A 14,286-nucleotide genomic window follows, 5' to 3' on the forward strand; every position below is an offset into this window, starting at 1 on the left:
TATGTACAGTAATGGTAATCACTTTTTTCGTATAATCCTAAACTGTTTTCCAGAATGGTTTGGACCAATTCATATACTGAAAATATAGTAATGTACCTTTTTTCCCAAAGCCTTTTCAATACTGATCATTTCCATCTTTATCGTCGTTGCCAGGGCTTCTTAAATTTTTTTCCCATTCAATACTCCTTTTTGCCTGAGAAATTTTTATGTGGATCAAACATTGACTGATAATCATAATTTCACCACCATTACAACCCACTGTTTAAAAAGCTTTGATTTATGATCCTTTGAGCAAAGAGATGTGAAACGTTATAATTTTAATTATTAAGGATTTTGTACAATCTTTAATGTGGTTGTTGATAGTTTGCAATTTTTCTTTTGACTTTTTTTTTCCCATATTGAGAAAAAGTATTATTAATAACCAGTGATTTGGGGAGATCCAGAGTTTCCCCTTATTCTATAGTCCTTACTTCAAAGTTTAGTCTCTACTATTTCCATTTCATAGTATTTTCCCCATTGTTTTAGAGCATTTTTTCATATGACTATAAATAACTTTAGTTTTTTCATCTGAAAACTGCTTATTCATATACTTAGATCATTTATCAATGGCGAATGATTTGTATTCTTATAAGTTTTATTCAATTTTCTATATGTTTTAGAAATGAAACACTTTATCAGAATACTTGCTGTAAAAAATGTTTGCCAGCTTTCTGCTTGTCTTCTAATCTTGGTTGCATTGGCTTTGTTCAAACCTTTTTTAATTTAACCTAATCAAAATTATCCATTTTGCATTTTATAATGTTCTGTATCTCTTATTTGGTCAAAAATTGTTCTCTACATAGATCTAACAGGCAAATCATTCCTTTCTTTTCTAATTTGCTTATGGCACTACTTTTTATAGATAAATTATGTACCCATTTTGACCTTATTTTGTGAGTATGAGATGTTGGTCTATACTTAATTTCTGCCATAACATTTCCAGTTTTCTCAGAAGTTTTTGTCAAAAAGTAAATTCTTATCCCAGAAGCTGGAACCTGGGTTTATCAAACAGATTACCATAGTCATTTACTACTGTGTTTTATGGACCCAATCTATTCTACTGATCCACCACTCTATTTCTTAGCCAGTACCAAATAGTTTTAGTACTGCTTTATAATATAGTTTTAGATCTGGTATAGCTAAACCACCTTTCATTGTCAAAAGCTTTTTCTGCATCTGTTAAGATAATCATATGATTCTGTCAGTTTTATTATTGACATGATCAGTTATACTGATAGTATTCCTAATATTGAATCAGTCCTGCATTCCTGCTATAAATTCCACCTGGTCATAGTGTATTCTCCTCCTGATAAATTTCTGCAATCTCTTTGCTAATATTTTGTTTTAAATTTGTATCAGTATTCATTAAGGAAATTTGTTTACAATTTTCCTTTCTCTTTTGGCTGTTCGAGATTTAGGGATCAGCAGAGTATTTGTGTCAGAAAAAGAATTTGGTAAGACTTTTTGCCTGTTTTTTTCCAAATAGTTGGTAGTATTCACTTGTAAATCTTCTGGCCCTAGAGCTTATTTCTTAGGAGTTCAGTGATGATTTTTTTCAATTTGTTTTTTCTAAAGATGGCGTTAGTTAAGTATTTTATTTCCTCTTCCCCTAATCTGGGCAATTTATATTTTTTGTTAATATTCATTCATTTCACTTAGATTGTCAGATTAAACAGCATATATTTGGTTAAAATAATTTTTGATTTTTGCTTTAATTTCCTCTTTGTTGATGTTAAATTCACTTTTCATTTTTGGTACTGGTAATTTAGTTTTCTTTCTTTTTCTAATCAAATTAACCAGAGGTTTATCTATTTTATGTTTTTTTTTTTTCATAAAACCAGTTTAGTTTTATTTATTGGTTCAATAATTTTCTTACTTTCAATTTTATTAATCTCTCCTTTGATTTTCAAAATTTCTAATTTGTTTTTTAATTGGGGATTTATTTTTTCTAGCTTTTTTAGTTGTATGTCCAATTTATTAATGTGTTCTTTCTTTATCTTGTCTATGTAAGCATTTAGAGATATTAAATTTCTCCTAAGTATGACTTTGGTTACATCCCATAAATTTTGGTACATTGTCTCATTATTGTCATTCTCTTGGATGAAATTATTATTTCTATGATTTGTTGTTCGACTCATTCTTTAGAATTAGATTATTAAGTTTCGAATTTTTAATCTATCTTTTCATTATCCTTTATTACATATAACTTTTATTGCATCATGATCTGAAAAGGGTACATTTAATATTTCTCTGTTTTCTGCATTTGATTGTGAGGCTTTTAGGCCCTAATATGTGGTCAGTTTTTATATAGATGCCACGTATTACTGAGAAAAAGCCATATTCCTTTCTATCCTTATTCAATTTTCTCCAGAGATCTAGCATATCTAACTTTTCTAAAACTTATATTCACCTCCTTAATTTAATTCTTGTTTATTTTGTGAGATCCTGAGAGAGGAAAGTTGAAATCCCCCCCTAGTTGTGCTATTTCTTTCTATGATTCACTTCTCTAAAAATTTGGATTCTATATGCTATTTGATGCATATGTTTAATATTGATATTGCTTCATTTTTATGGTACCTTTTAGCAAGATGTAGTTTCTTTACTTTTCTCTTTTAATTAGATCTATTTTTGCTTTTGCTTTGTCTGAGATGAGAATTGCTAACCTTTTTTTTTTCTTCAGTTAAAGCATAATATATTCTGTTCCAGCCTTTTACCTTTACTCTGTGTGTTTCAAATATATTTCTTATAAACAATATATTGAAAGATTCTGGTAATCCACTCTGCTATTCATTTCTGTTTTATGGAAGGGTTCATCCCATTCACATTCAGTTATGATTACTACATATTTCCTTTCATCTTATTCCTCCCTCTCCCTTTTATTATTTTTTCTCTCCTTTCACCCTATTCCTCCTCATCAGTGTTTTGCTTCTAATCACTGCTGCTTCCCTCATTCTTTGCTCCCTTCTATCAGTTCTCCTTCCCTTTCTTCCCCCTTTCCCTTATTATTTCTGCTCTTCCATTAGTCCCACTCTCTTTTCTCTTTCCCTCCTACTTCCCTATAGTGTAAGATAAATTTCTATACCCAATTAAGTGTGTATGTTATTCCTTCTTGGAGCCAAATTTGATGAGAGTATGGTTTAGTGTTCAACCCCTTTCTTCTTTCCCTCTATTTTCATAGGGTTTTTTCTTTTTCCTCTTTATATGATTAATTTTCCCTATTCTGCTTCTCCCCATTCTTATTTCAGTACAATAATTTTTTTCATCCCTTATTTTTTTTTAATATCATCACGTCAAAGTCAATTTGTACCTATACCCTCAGTCTTAAGTATACCTTTTCTAACTGCCCTAGTAGAGATATAGTTCTCAAGAGTTACAAATATCATCTTCCTGTGTATGCATTAAATAGTTTAATCTTATAGAATAACTTTTTCCCCTTTGAGGCAATTGGGCTTAAGTGACTTGCCCAGGGTCACACAGCTAGCAATTATTAAGTATCTGAGGTCAGATTTGAACTCAGGTCTTCCTGATTTCAGGTCTTGTGCTCTATTCACTGCACCACTAGCTGCCCCTCTTGTTTACTTTTTTATGCTTTTCTTGAGTCTTATATTTGAAGCTCAAATTTTGTTTTCAGTTCTGTTTTTTCCTACCAGGAAAGTTTGAAAGTCCTCTGTTTCATTGAATAAGTCTTTTATTTTGCAAGATTATGCTCATTTTTGCTGAGTAGTTGATTCTTGATTGCAATTCAAGTTCCTTTGCCTTCTAGAATATCATGTTCTATGACCTCCTACCCTTTAATATAGAAGCTGCTAAATCTGTTTAACCTTGACTATGACTCCTTGATATTTGAATTGCTAATTTGCTGCTTGCAGTATTTTCTTCATGACCTGATAATTTTTGAATTTTGTTACAATGTTCCTTGGAGTTTTCGTTTGGGGTCCTTTTAATGAAATGATTCGTGGATTTTTTTAAATGAATATTTTGTCCTCTGGTTCTAGGACTTTAGGGAAGTTTTTCTTGATAATATTTTGAAAGATGCTGTCTAGACTCCTTTTTTGATCATAGCTTTCAGGTAGTCAAATAATTCTTAAATAATCACTTCTAGATCTATTTTTCAGGTTATTTTTCCAGTGAGTTATTTTAATTTTCTTTTTTTTTTTTCCTTCTTTTGATTTTCTTTGATTCTTAATGTCTTATTAAGTTATTAGTTTGCTTTTGCCCAATTCTAAATTTTAAGGGATTATTTTCTTTAGTTAGCTTTTGTACCTCCTTTTCTGTTGCCTAATTCTTCTTTTTAAGGAGTTGTTTTCTTCAGTGGATTTTTTTTTTTTTTTACCATTTGGCCAATTGTATTTTTTTGTTTGTTTGTTTTTTGGTGTGACAATTGGGGTTAAGTGACTTGCCCAAGGTTACACAGTTAGGAAGTGCTAAGTTTCTGAGTTTAGATTTGAACTCAGGTGCTCCTGACTTCAGGGCTAGTGCTCTCTCCACTGCACCACCTCGCTCCCTCGCCAATTGTATTTTTTAAGTTAATTTTTTCTTCAGTGAATTTTTGTCCTTCCTTTTCCAAGATGTTGACACTTTCTTGCATATTTCTCATTTCTTTTCCTGGATTTTCTTTTGCCTCTTGTTTCATTTTTAAATTTCTTTTTGAGCTCTTCCAAGATGATTTTTTGAGCTTGAGACCAATTCATATTCCCCTTTGGGGCTTTGTATGTAGGCATTTTGACATAATCCTCTTCTAAATTTGTATTTTGATTTTCCCCAGCAACACAGTAGCTTCCTATGGTCAGGTCTCCTTTCTGTTTTTTGCTCATTTTTTAGCCTATTTCATGACTTCTGAAGTTAAACCTTTGCTTTGCAAGCTGACACTGGTGTTGTCTCAATCTTCTTACACTGGGGGGGAGGGGAAAGAGGGGAAGGACGATTAGTAGTCTGGTCCCTGTCTTTCTCCACCAGGGTCTCCAGGGCTGGTGGCTTGCCCACTCTGTCCTGGGTTCTGGGGCTAACAACTTGTCTTCTGCACTAGGGATAGAGAGGGCTCACAGCTGGCCTGCTAACCCAGTCTTAAAGGGGTTTTGTTGCTGATCTGTATTGTGATTGAGTTCACTGATTTGCCCAGACATTGTTTGTACAGGGCTTGACTCCCCTTTTCCCCAAGAGAAATAGACTGTTCCTGAATTCCTCCTAACAAGTTGGAAATTATTTCACTTCATTTTGTAAGTTCTGTCACTACAGAATTCACTTAGAGGATTGATTTAATGTTTCCAAGTGAAAATGAGCGCTCAAGTAACTTCCTGGCTTTTCTCTGCTCTTTTCAAAGTCTATTGAAAGACATTACTGAAAATAAGATGGATTAACTTTCTTGATAATCTTATTCAGACTCCATCCACTTCTCTACTCAGGTTTGAGTAGGGATAATGAATAGATTGCCTAAGGCTAGAGGCAACTTAGAAGTAAATAATATAATTAAAGTTGATTAAAATAGACCCAGTCTCTCAACATAATAGTCTCTTATTAATTGCTAACTAGTCAGAGTTGATTCCCTCCAGGAACACCTCTCTTATTGAACATAAGCTATGAGCCCACTGCCATGATTATCTTTGACATTCACAAGTGCCACTGACCTCCTTTTCTTAAAATACTGGCAATGTTAATAAAAGGATCAATTACTCAGAAATTAGATCTTTTGAACTTTTAAACTCCACAATATCCTTTGACTATCTTTTAGGAGAAAATGATTCTTGTTTTCATAATTGTATCTATTTCCTATATGTCTTGGATAGCAGACAATTAAATTAGCAGATCTTTTAAATTTTCATTTTGAAAGATAGAAATCCTATATGTCACATTTGTAAAAAGAATAGGATTATATGAGTGAATTTACAATTACCTATAGTTCTTTTTAATTGGACACACTTTTTTTTTTAAAGCTTAGTTTCTGGAATGGCAATACTAGAATTTTAAATACAAATTAGAAAGTTCATTTTGTTCAAAATGTTGACTCAAGCAAACATGAAATGGTGATTGCTTTTATTTATTTATTTTGAGTAAATATTCCTAAAAAATAGCTATTTTGAGGCAAATTCTGAAATTTACTTTCCAAGAGTCTTTTTAAAAATCTCATTAAACTTCATGCATCCAACTTCTTTCAGTACATCATAGCTAGCTAATAGCTATTTTAAAAAAAATTCCCATTAAGATTGGCTCTAAATTCTACTTGTCTGTCCTTTAATATCTTCTCTTCCATTTCTTGGCTTGCTTCATTAGGGTCATTAATAATAATAACAACTAATATCAGTATAACATGTTTTTAAAAATGTATAAAGCATTGCTTAAAATAACATCTTTATTTTTCCTTCAATAAGCATTTTTCTCTTCTACCTGTGCCTAATTAAAGAGAGGAAAAAATCAAAATCTTTATGAGTTACATATTGTTGAAACAAAACTTTCAAACATTGTCCATATTTAAATATATATCGCATTTTCCCTATTAACTCCTTATTTGTTATTTTTAAATTTCCCTTTTGATATTTATTAAATTTATTTCTTCATTTATTTCTGTGATATACCTGTCTTCCTTTATCCAGCAATTTTCGTAGTTTATTTTATCTTTGTAACAAAGATTAAAAAAGAAAGAAAGAAAAAAGCAATTTAGTAAAATCAAATCACTGACCTTAATCTGAATGTTGGGGTTCAAGAGGGCATCCCAAAAATGTTGGGGTTTCAGACTGGTGTTGCAGAGTATCTCAATTTTCAGGCTCAGACCCATATCCGAGTCAAGAGGCAAAGTTTATTATAATTGTAATGCCAATTAAAACAAGCTAAATTCCAAAAGCAATTAACAAAGAATCAGGAGTAGGAAGGTAAATTTTTACGAAAAAGAGAATAGGTGCTTCATGTCACTGAAATCCTTATTTTGTAGCTTAGAGATGGAGTTGAGGAGTGGTCTGATTCTGACTTTGTGTGTAGATGCAGTACCCATAGTTCTCTGAGCAGTCTCTCAGTGGGAGAAGGGCAGGAAATCTTCCAGAGGTGTGTTTTTAGGCCTTAAATGTCACTAAATTAAGTGGCAGATATCCAATTTTGTTCTGGGCCTGTGTTAACTTTTAAATATCTCATTGTTACTTCCCAATTTCAGAATTGCTGTCTGTCAGGCTGTTATTTGACAACCAGCAATATTTGTGGGCTCAGCATCCTGGCATAGGGAGTAAACAGGGGCAGGATAGCCCAAAGGAAAAACATAATTTTTAACTATATCGCTCCAAGCCCAGGTAGCCTCGGAGTTAATACCGCATCCTTCCTAAGGGCTGCACCATATCATAAAGACATATGTTGTCCTAGCTGTTTGACCCTGGGCAAGTCACTTTATCCCAATAGCCTCAGCCAAAAAAAAAAAAAAGAAAAAAGAAAGAAAGAAAAAATAAAAAGAAAGAAATATGCAATATTCTACAACCACAGTAGCTTTACTCTTCTATGGAAAAAGGAAAGCACTCGGGCAGCTAGGTGGTGCAGTGGATGGAGCACCAGCCCTGAAGTCAGGAAGACCTGAATTCAGTGGTCTCAAAGAATCCAGCTCTGAGTATTGCAACAGCAAGATTTTTATAGGATAACAAGAACAATGACATAATGGGGGAGGTACCTGGATGGGGTTAGGCACCTAAGATGACACAATGGAGGGACATACTAGAGAGGTTACTGATTTTCTAATGATATCTAAAATGGATAGACCTTTATCCTGCCAAACATTAAGAAGGAATGATTATAGCCTAAAGATATAAAACCTTTATCTCATCAAACATTAAGAGAGAAAGGTTATAATCTGAGGCAGAGTAACTAAATAGGACAATGGAGAAACTAGGTCAGAACATTAAAAGGGAACTGTGGCACAACAATCTGACCTCAGACATTTAACACTTCTTAGCTATGTGACCCTGGGCAAGTCACTTTACTTCAATTGCTTCAGCAAAAAAAAAAAAAAAAAAAAAGAAAAAGGAAAGCACATTTTCTCAACTCTTCTCTGGGCCCAAGGTTGATTATGCTATTAGTATTGATTTTATTTGTTCTTCCTGTCTATCTAATTATACTTATTATGTACTTTGTTTTCTTGATTTTGCTAACTTTACTCCATACCAGTTCATATGTTTTTCCACGTTTCTCTGAATTTGACATCATTTCTTATTTTTGCAGTAATATTCTATTATGCCCATCTATCCTATTTATTTTAGCCATTTTTCAATAGATGGTTATCTGTTTTGGGGTAGTAAATGTTGTGCCAAAGTTCCCTTTTAATGTTGTGACCCAGTTTCTCCAATTGTCCTATTTAGTTATTTTGCCTTAGGTTATAACCTTTCCCTCTTAATGTTTGAGATAAAAGTTATGACCTAAGGCAGAATAGTTATTACACAGAGATCTGTACTAATCTTTTAGGATCTATAGGGGTTTTCTGTGGCAGTAGATTTATCATATGTAAATTGGGGAAATATATCTAAAATGTGTGCTACTTGTGGATTCAGTGCAAATCATTTAGCCATTCTATACCTCTGCTTTCTCATCTGGAAAATGAAAGCATAAAACTAGACAGTCTCTAAAATCCTTTCTAACCCAAAGATTTTGATCATTTATTCTAGATATTATGCTTTTTTTTTTTTTTGCAAAAAATCTTTTGACATTAAAACCAGAAGAATTGGGGTTCAAATGAAATAAGTGTATAGGCTAGATGGATAAAAGAATCAGAAGGGTGTATGCCCATAGTTGAAGATGGTATTTATATAGGCCTATAAAAAGATCAAAAAATATAATTGGATTTAAAGTGTGCTGGCCTTAGAAATCACATTAGTCCATTTTCTTGTCAAATCACATTCTGAGTGTGAAATAAAACTTTAAAAAATCCCACAACAATTATATTGTAAAACATTTAAATTACTTTGCATTCTTAGGGCCATGACTAGATTTGTAACTAGGACAGAGCAACTGGGACTTCCTTCCAGGGTGCTTTAATTTCTACTGTAACTTGTACTCCTTTAATAGTTAGAAGCACATATGCTTAACATCTAACTAGAAAGAATAGTTAAAATGGGAGTTACTACATGCCATCATGTTGCCTGAGGCTCTGGTGAAATCTACCTTTTTGTATCCCCTGGTGATGATCTTCCTAGTCATGACCTTGAGCCCTATGGACCCTGACTCTTTCATAATGGGAAGTTTCCCAGGTATCACTGATGGGGGTGAACTATGAACCTGTCCTTCTGGACTTTTGGGGTGAGCTCTGAAACTCCTCTGACAGAGACCCACCCTTCAAGGCAGTTAAGTGGTTTCATTAAGATTAGCCCAGGACCACTTCCTATTTAACTCGAACTTAAATGGTCTCATCCAGGTATTTTTCATTTTAAAAATATTATTAACTAATGCATTTCAGAAATGTGTGTGTGTGTGTGTGTGTGTGTGTGTGTGTGTGTGTGTGTGTGTGTATAAGGATCTCTTGGGATCACCGAATATCATAGCTAAAGGGTCATCAATTATAGCCTTCTTTCTCACCCTCCTTCCATTTCATATAAAAGTCAGCTAAGATCTGAAGATGGAAAGTGATTGTCTAAAGTTGAATAACTAGCTACTAGCAAAGCTGGGCATACATAGCATTTCAGTGTTCTGTTTTGTGGAGTTATGTTTTTTCCAGGACCCCATACATCTTGAGTTTATTTTTGAATATGACCACAAAATCCTGGTTATTGTTATTTAAAAAAAAAAAATCACTGTTCAAGTGAGCATAAAGTGGAAGTGGAAAAAACAACATTAAAGACAAAGATCCTATCTCTAAATTTCTTTTTTTTTTTTTAATTGCCTCCTTTGGAATATTTTTCATGAATCTGAAAGTCCTTTCAGTACTTTATGTGAAATTTAAATTCTATTTAGCTTGCATTCATATGTTTGATATTCTTACCTTGCTTATTTTTTCATGAATTTGTTCATATAAACTTCATTTTAAAATTTTGACCTTACTCCTCAGAGCTAAAAGCATATTGCATGCTTAATAAATCGGGCTCATAGACTTACTGAAAATGTTTTAGATATGGTCACTAAAGAGCATAGAGATGAAGTATCACATAGCTAATCCTTACTTATATGTAACCAGAGCAGTAATTATCTAGTATTCGTTACATACACACTCAAAAATATTCTCTAAGTACACAGTAGAATTGAGGAAGTTCCCAACACACAAGAAAAAACTACTTTAATTAACTAAAAATATATTAGCTTCTTATTAATTACTCTGGCTAACAATGATAAATTCAGTTTCTTTTTAATGGAGGAGTGCAAATAGAGGAGACTGTTAAAGTCCTCTAAATTTTGGTGCCCCAGCTGGGACAAAGCTCCAGTTGTGCAGATGAGGCATGTACTATGCTTTCTAGAGCCCCCATGATGGGATGCCAAAATATACTGTCCGGACTAGCTCTCTGGAGGGCCTCGGGACCAGCCAGAATCCTCGGTCTTAGTGGAGGAGTGAAGAAGGCAGGAGACCCTCAAGGATCAAAGATGGAGTCCATTTATTTCAAGTCCTCTCAACCCCTAAATATCCTAGTATGATTGCATCACTATAGCACACTGAGCATGTGTCAACTATAAAACCATTACATCACCACAGCACATTGCATAAGTGCTAATTATAAGCACCCCTCTATTGATATGTAAATGCCTCTTTACTGTAAGTGTCTCTTGCAAGTAGAACACAGGTGGTTATACCTCCTTGATTTCTCAGGAAGGATGAGAGCTCTTAGAAGAGATGGGGAGCCGAACTAGACATTGTCCACAGGTTCCCTCTGGGCTGAAGGGTCTCATACCTCACCCAGAGTTCCCCCACTGACTGTGACCCTTTACAACTGCATAGGAAAGCAGGAATAAAAAGAATAAAATGAACTTTCTTGGGATTCTCCCCTTCCATGGAGGCACTGTGGTAGAATAGAGAGAGCACTTAACCTGGAATCAAGAAGATCTGGGTGCCAGTGATTCTTCAGATACTAGCCTTGTGACCCTGGTCAAGTTACCACTCAGCCTCAGTTTCCTTATCCACAAAATGGGGATAAGCACATTATCTCATGGATGTAAAAATTAAATGAGAAAATGTAAAGCCTTTTTAAAATGGTAGTTACTATTATTATCAGGAAGATCTGGGCCCCAAATCCCTCCTCATATAACTCTAGTTTTGTTTTTCCCCACTTTTGAAAGTTTAATTCTATGAGGAACACAATGAGACTAAAAAAAATTTAATAGAACAAAGGAAGATCATGAATCAAAAAATGAAAGTTTAGAATAGACAGGGGAGAGAATCAATACATCTGAACTCCACAAATTTGTTCTTTTTCTAGTAAAAATTGATTTGGCTAAATTATCTGAACTCAGTTCTGCCCTTCTCTCTCTTTTATATATATATAAAATTTTATTTTATAATAACTTTATATTGACAGAATCCATGCCAGGGTAATTTTTTTTACAACATTATCCCTTGCACTCACTTCTGTTCCGATTTTTCCCCTCCCTCCTCCACCCTCTCCCCTAAATGGCAAGCAGTCCTATATATGTTAGATATGTTGCAATATATCCTAGATACAATATATGTTTGCAGAACCGAACAGTTCTCTTGTTGCACAGGGAGAATTGAATTCAGAAGGCAAAAATAACCGGGAAGAAAAACAAAAATGAAAATAGTTCACATTCATTTCCCAGTGTTCTTTCTTTGGATGTAGCTGCTTCTGTCCATCATTTATCAGTTGAAACTCAGTTAGGTCTCTTTGTCAAGGAAATCCACTTCCATCAGAATACATCCTCATACAATATCGTTATTGAAGTGTATAATGATCTGGTTTTGCTCATTTCACTTAGCATCAGTTCATGTAAGTCTCTCCAAGCTTCTCTGTATTCATCCTGCTGGTCATTTCTTACAGAACAATAATATTCCATAACATTCATATACCACAATTTACCCAGCCATTCTCCAATTGATGGGCATCCATTCAATTTCCAGTTTCTAGCCACTACAAACAGGGCTGCCACAAACATTTTGGCACATACAGGTCCCTTTCCCTTCTTTAGTATTTCTTTGGGATATAAGCCCAGTAGAAACACTGCTGGATCAAAGGGTATGCACAGTTTGATAACTTTTTGAACATAATTCCAGATGGCTCTCCAGAATGGTTGGATTCGTTCACAACTCCATCAACAATGCACCAGTGTCCCAGTTTTCCCGCATCCCCTTGATTATTACTCTAATACATCAACAGAGGATTGGGCAGAGAAGTGTCAATTCTCAGCAGCAAAATCAAGATGTAAGAAGTGAGTCTTCTTAAATGACCACATGGATGATGCCAAGCCTTGTAGTCAATCCTGTTGTTGTTCACTTCAGTTATGTCTGACTCTTTGTGTATCTACAAACTGTTCTGCTCCATGGACCATACTGTTTGTGGGATTTTCTTGGCAAAGATATAGGACTACTTTGCCATTTCCTTCTCCAGTAGATTAAGGTGCACAGAAGTTAAATGGCTCACACAGCTAGTGAATGTCTGAGACCAGAGCTGAATTTAGGTTTTCCTGATTCTAGGCCCAGGGCTGTATCTACTGAGCCACCCAATAATTCTGCATGGTTTCATTTAACCTGAGAAATTCCTGATGGGATCAGTTGACTGAAGAAGATTTCATAAAGTTTTCTTTTTTTTTAATACTTGCCGGTCATTCAAAGACAGTGCAATTCATGAACCTTTGAGTGCCTCAGTCTCCATGTCTGCAATAAAAATTATCTTGGGGAAGGCAAAGATTGGGAAGACAATGTCAGTTCTTTACTTGTGGAAACACAAAGTGTCATGGCTCCATCAATTTTTCAGGAGAGATCAGGTTTTTGAGAACTTCAGGTCATGGTTTATCATTTAAGCAGAAGCAGTGGCAGTTTTGAATCCTCCCATTCCCTGTGCCTGTGACAGGAAACACTGTGATCTCCTGTAATGTTTACCCCATATCTTTGGATGACTAATGGTTTCTATTTGAGTCTCCTTGGTTTGATTTTTCATGTGTATGATGTGTCAGCAGACAGGTTTCCCCTAATATTGTCTTTTTTCTTAGGGAGTACTTCCTTTGAAATCACTCCCTAGTTCCTGTCTTCACAGGTTTGCAGATTTGTTTGGGCCCTAAGGGACAGACTGCTTAGTACTTCTATATTCACTGTGATTTTTAGGTGCACGCCCTGGTGAGTTTACCTTCAATAGTGATTCAGTATACCCAATTAGTTCAACTCTATCGGCTAAGATGACATAATAAGAGCAAAAAAAAAAAAAATTCCTCTTCCAGAAATGTAAGATGCACTTTTCCACAAATACATTTGGAGAAAATGGCACAAACTTAGACACTGGTAGTGAGCCACTCATATTTGGGATATCTGGCCATGGCAATTCATGCCTCTAGTACTGGAGACTCCAATGTCCTTTTTTTTTTTTTTTTGTTATGTTTTTACAATGCTGTTTTCTAGACCTGGGGTTGTGAACTGATCCAAATATTCTGGAGAGCAATTTGAAACTATTCCTAAAAGGGCTATAAAACTATGCATATTCTTTGATCCGGTAGTGTCTCTGCTGGGTCTGTATCCCCAAGAGATCATAAAAAAGGGAAAAGAATCCACATGTGCAAAAATATTTGTGGCACATCCAGCCATTCTGGAGAGCAATTTGCAACTATGCTCAAAAAGTTATCAAGCTGTGCATACCCTTTGATCCAGCAGTGTTTCTACTGGACTTATACCCCAAAGAGATACTAAAGAAAGGAAAGGGACCTGTATTCCTGTTTGTAGTGGCTAGAAGCTGGAAAATGAAAGGATGTCCATCAACTGGAGAATGGTTGAGTAAATTGTGGTATATGAACATTATGGAATATTATTGTTCTGTAAGGAACGACCAGCAGGATGAATACAGAGAGGACTGGTGAGACTTACATGAACTGATGCTGAGTGAAATGAGCAGAACCAGGAGATCATTATATACCTCAACAACGATACTGTTTGAGGATGTATTCTGATGGAAGTGGACCTCTTTGATAAAGAGAGCCTTAATTGATCAAAGATGGACAGAAGCACCCAGAGAAAGAACACTGGAAATGAATATAAACTGCTTGCATTTATGTTTTTCCTCCCGGTTTATTTATACCTTTTGAATTCAATTCTCCCTGTGCAACAAGAAAACTGTTTGGTTCTGCACACATATATTGTATCTAGGA

Source organism: Antechinus flavipes, chromosome 1, assembly GCF_016432865.1.
Source record: "Antechinus flavipes isolate AdamAnt ecotype Samford, QLD, Australia chromosome 1, AdamAnt_v2, whole genome shotgun sequence".
In the NCBI taxonomy this organism is placed as follows: Eukaryota; Metazoa; Chordata; class Mammalia; order Dasyuromorphia; family Dasyuridae; genus Antechinus; species Antechinus flavipes.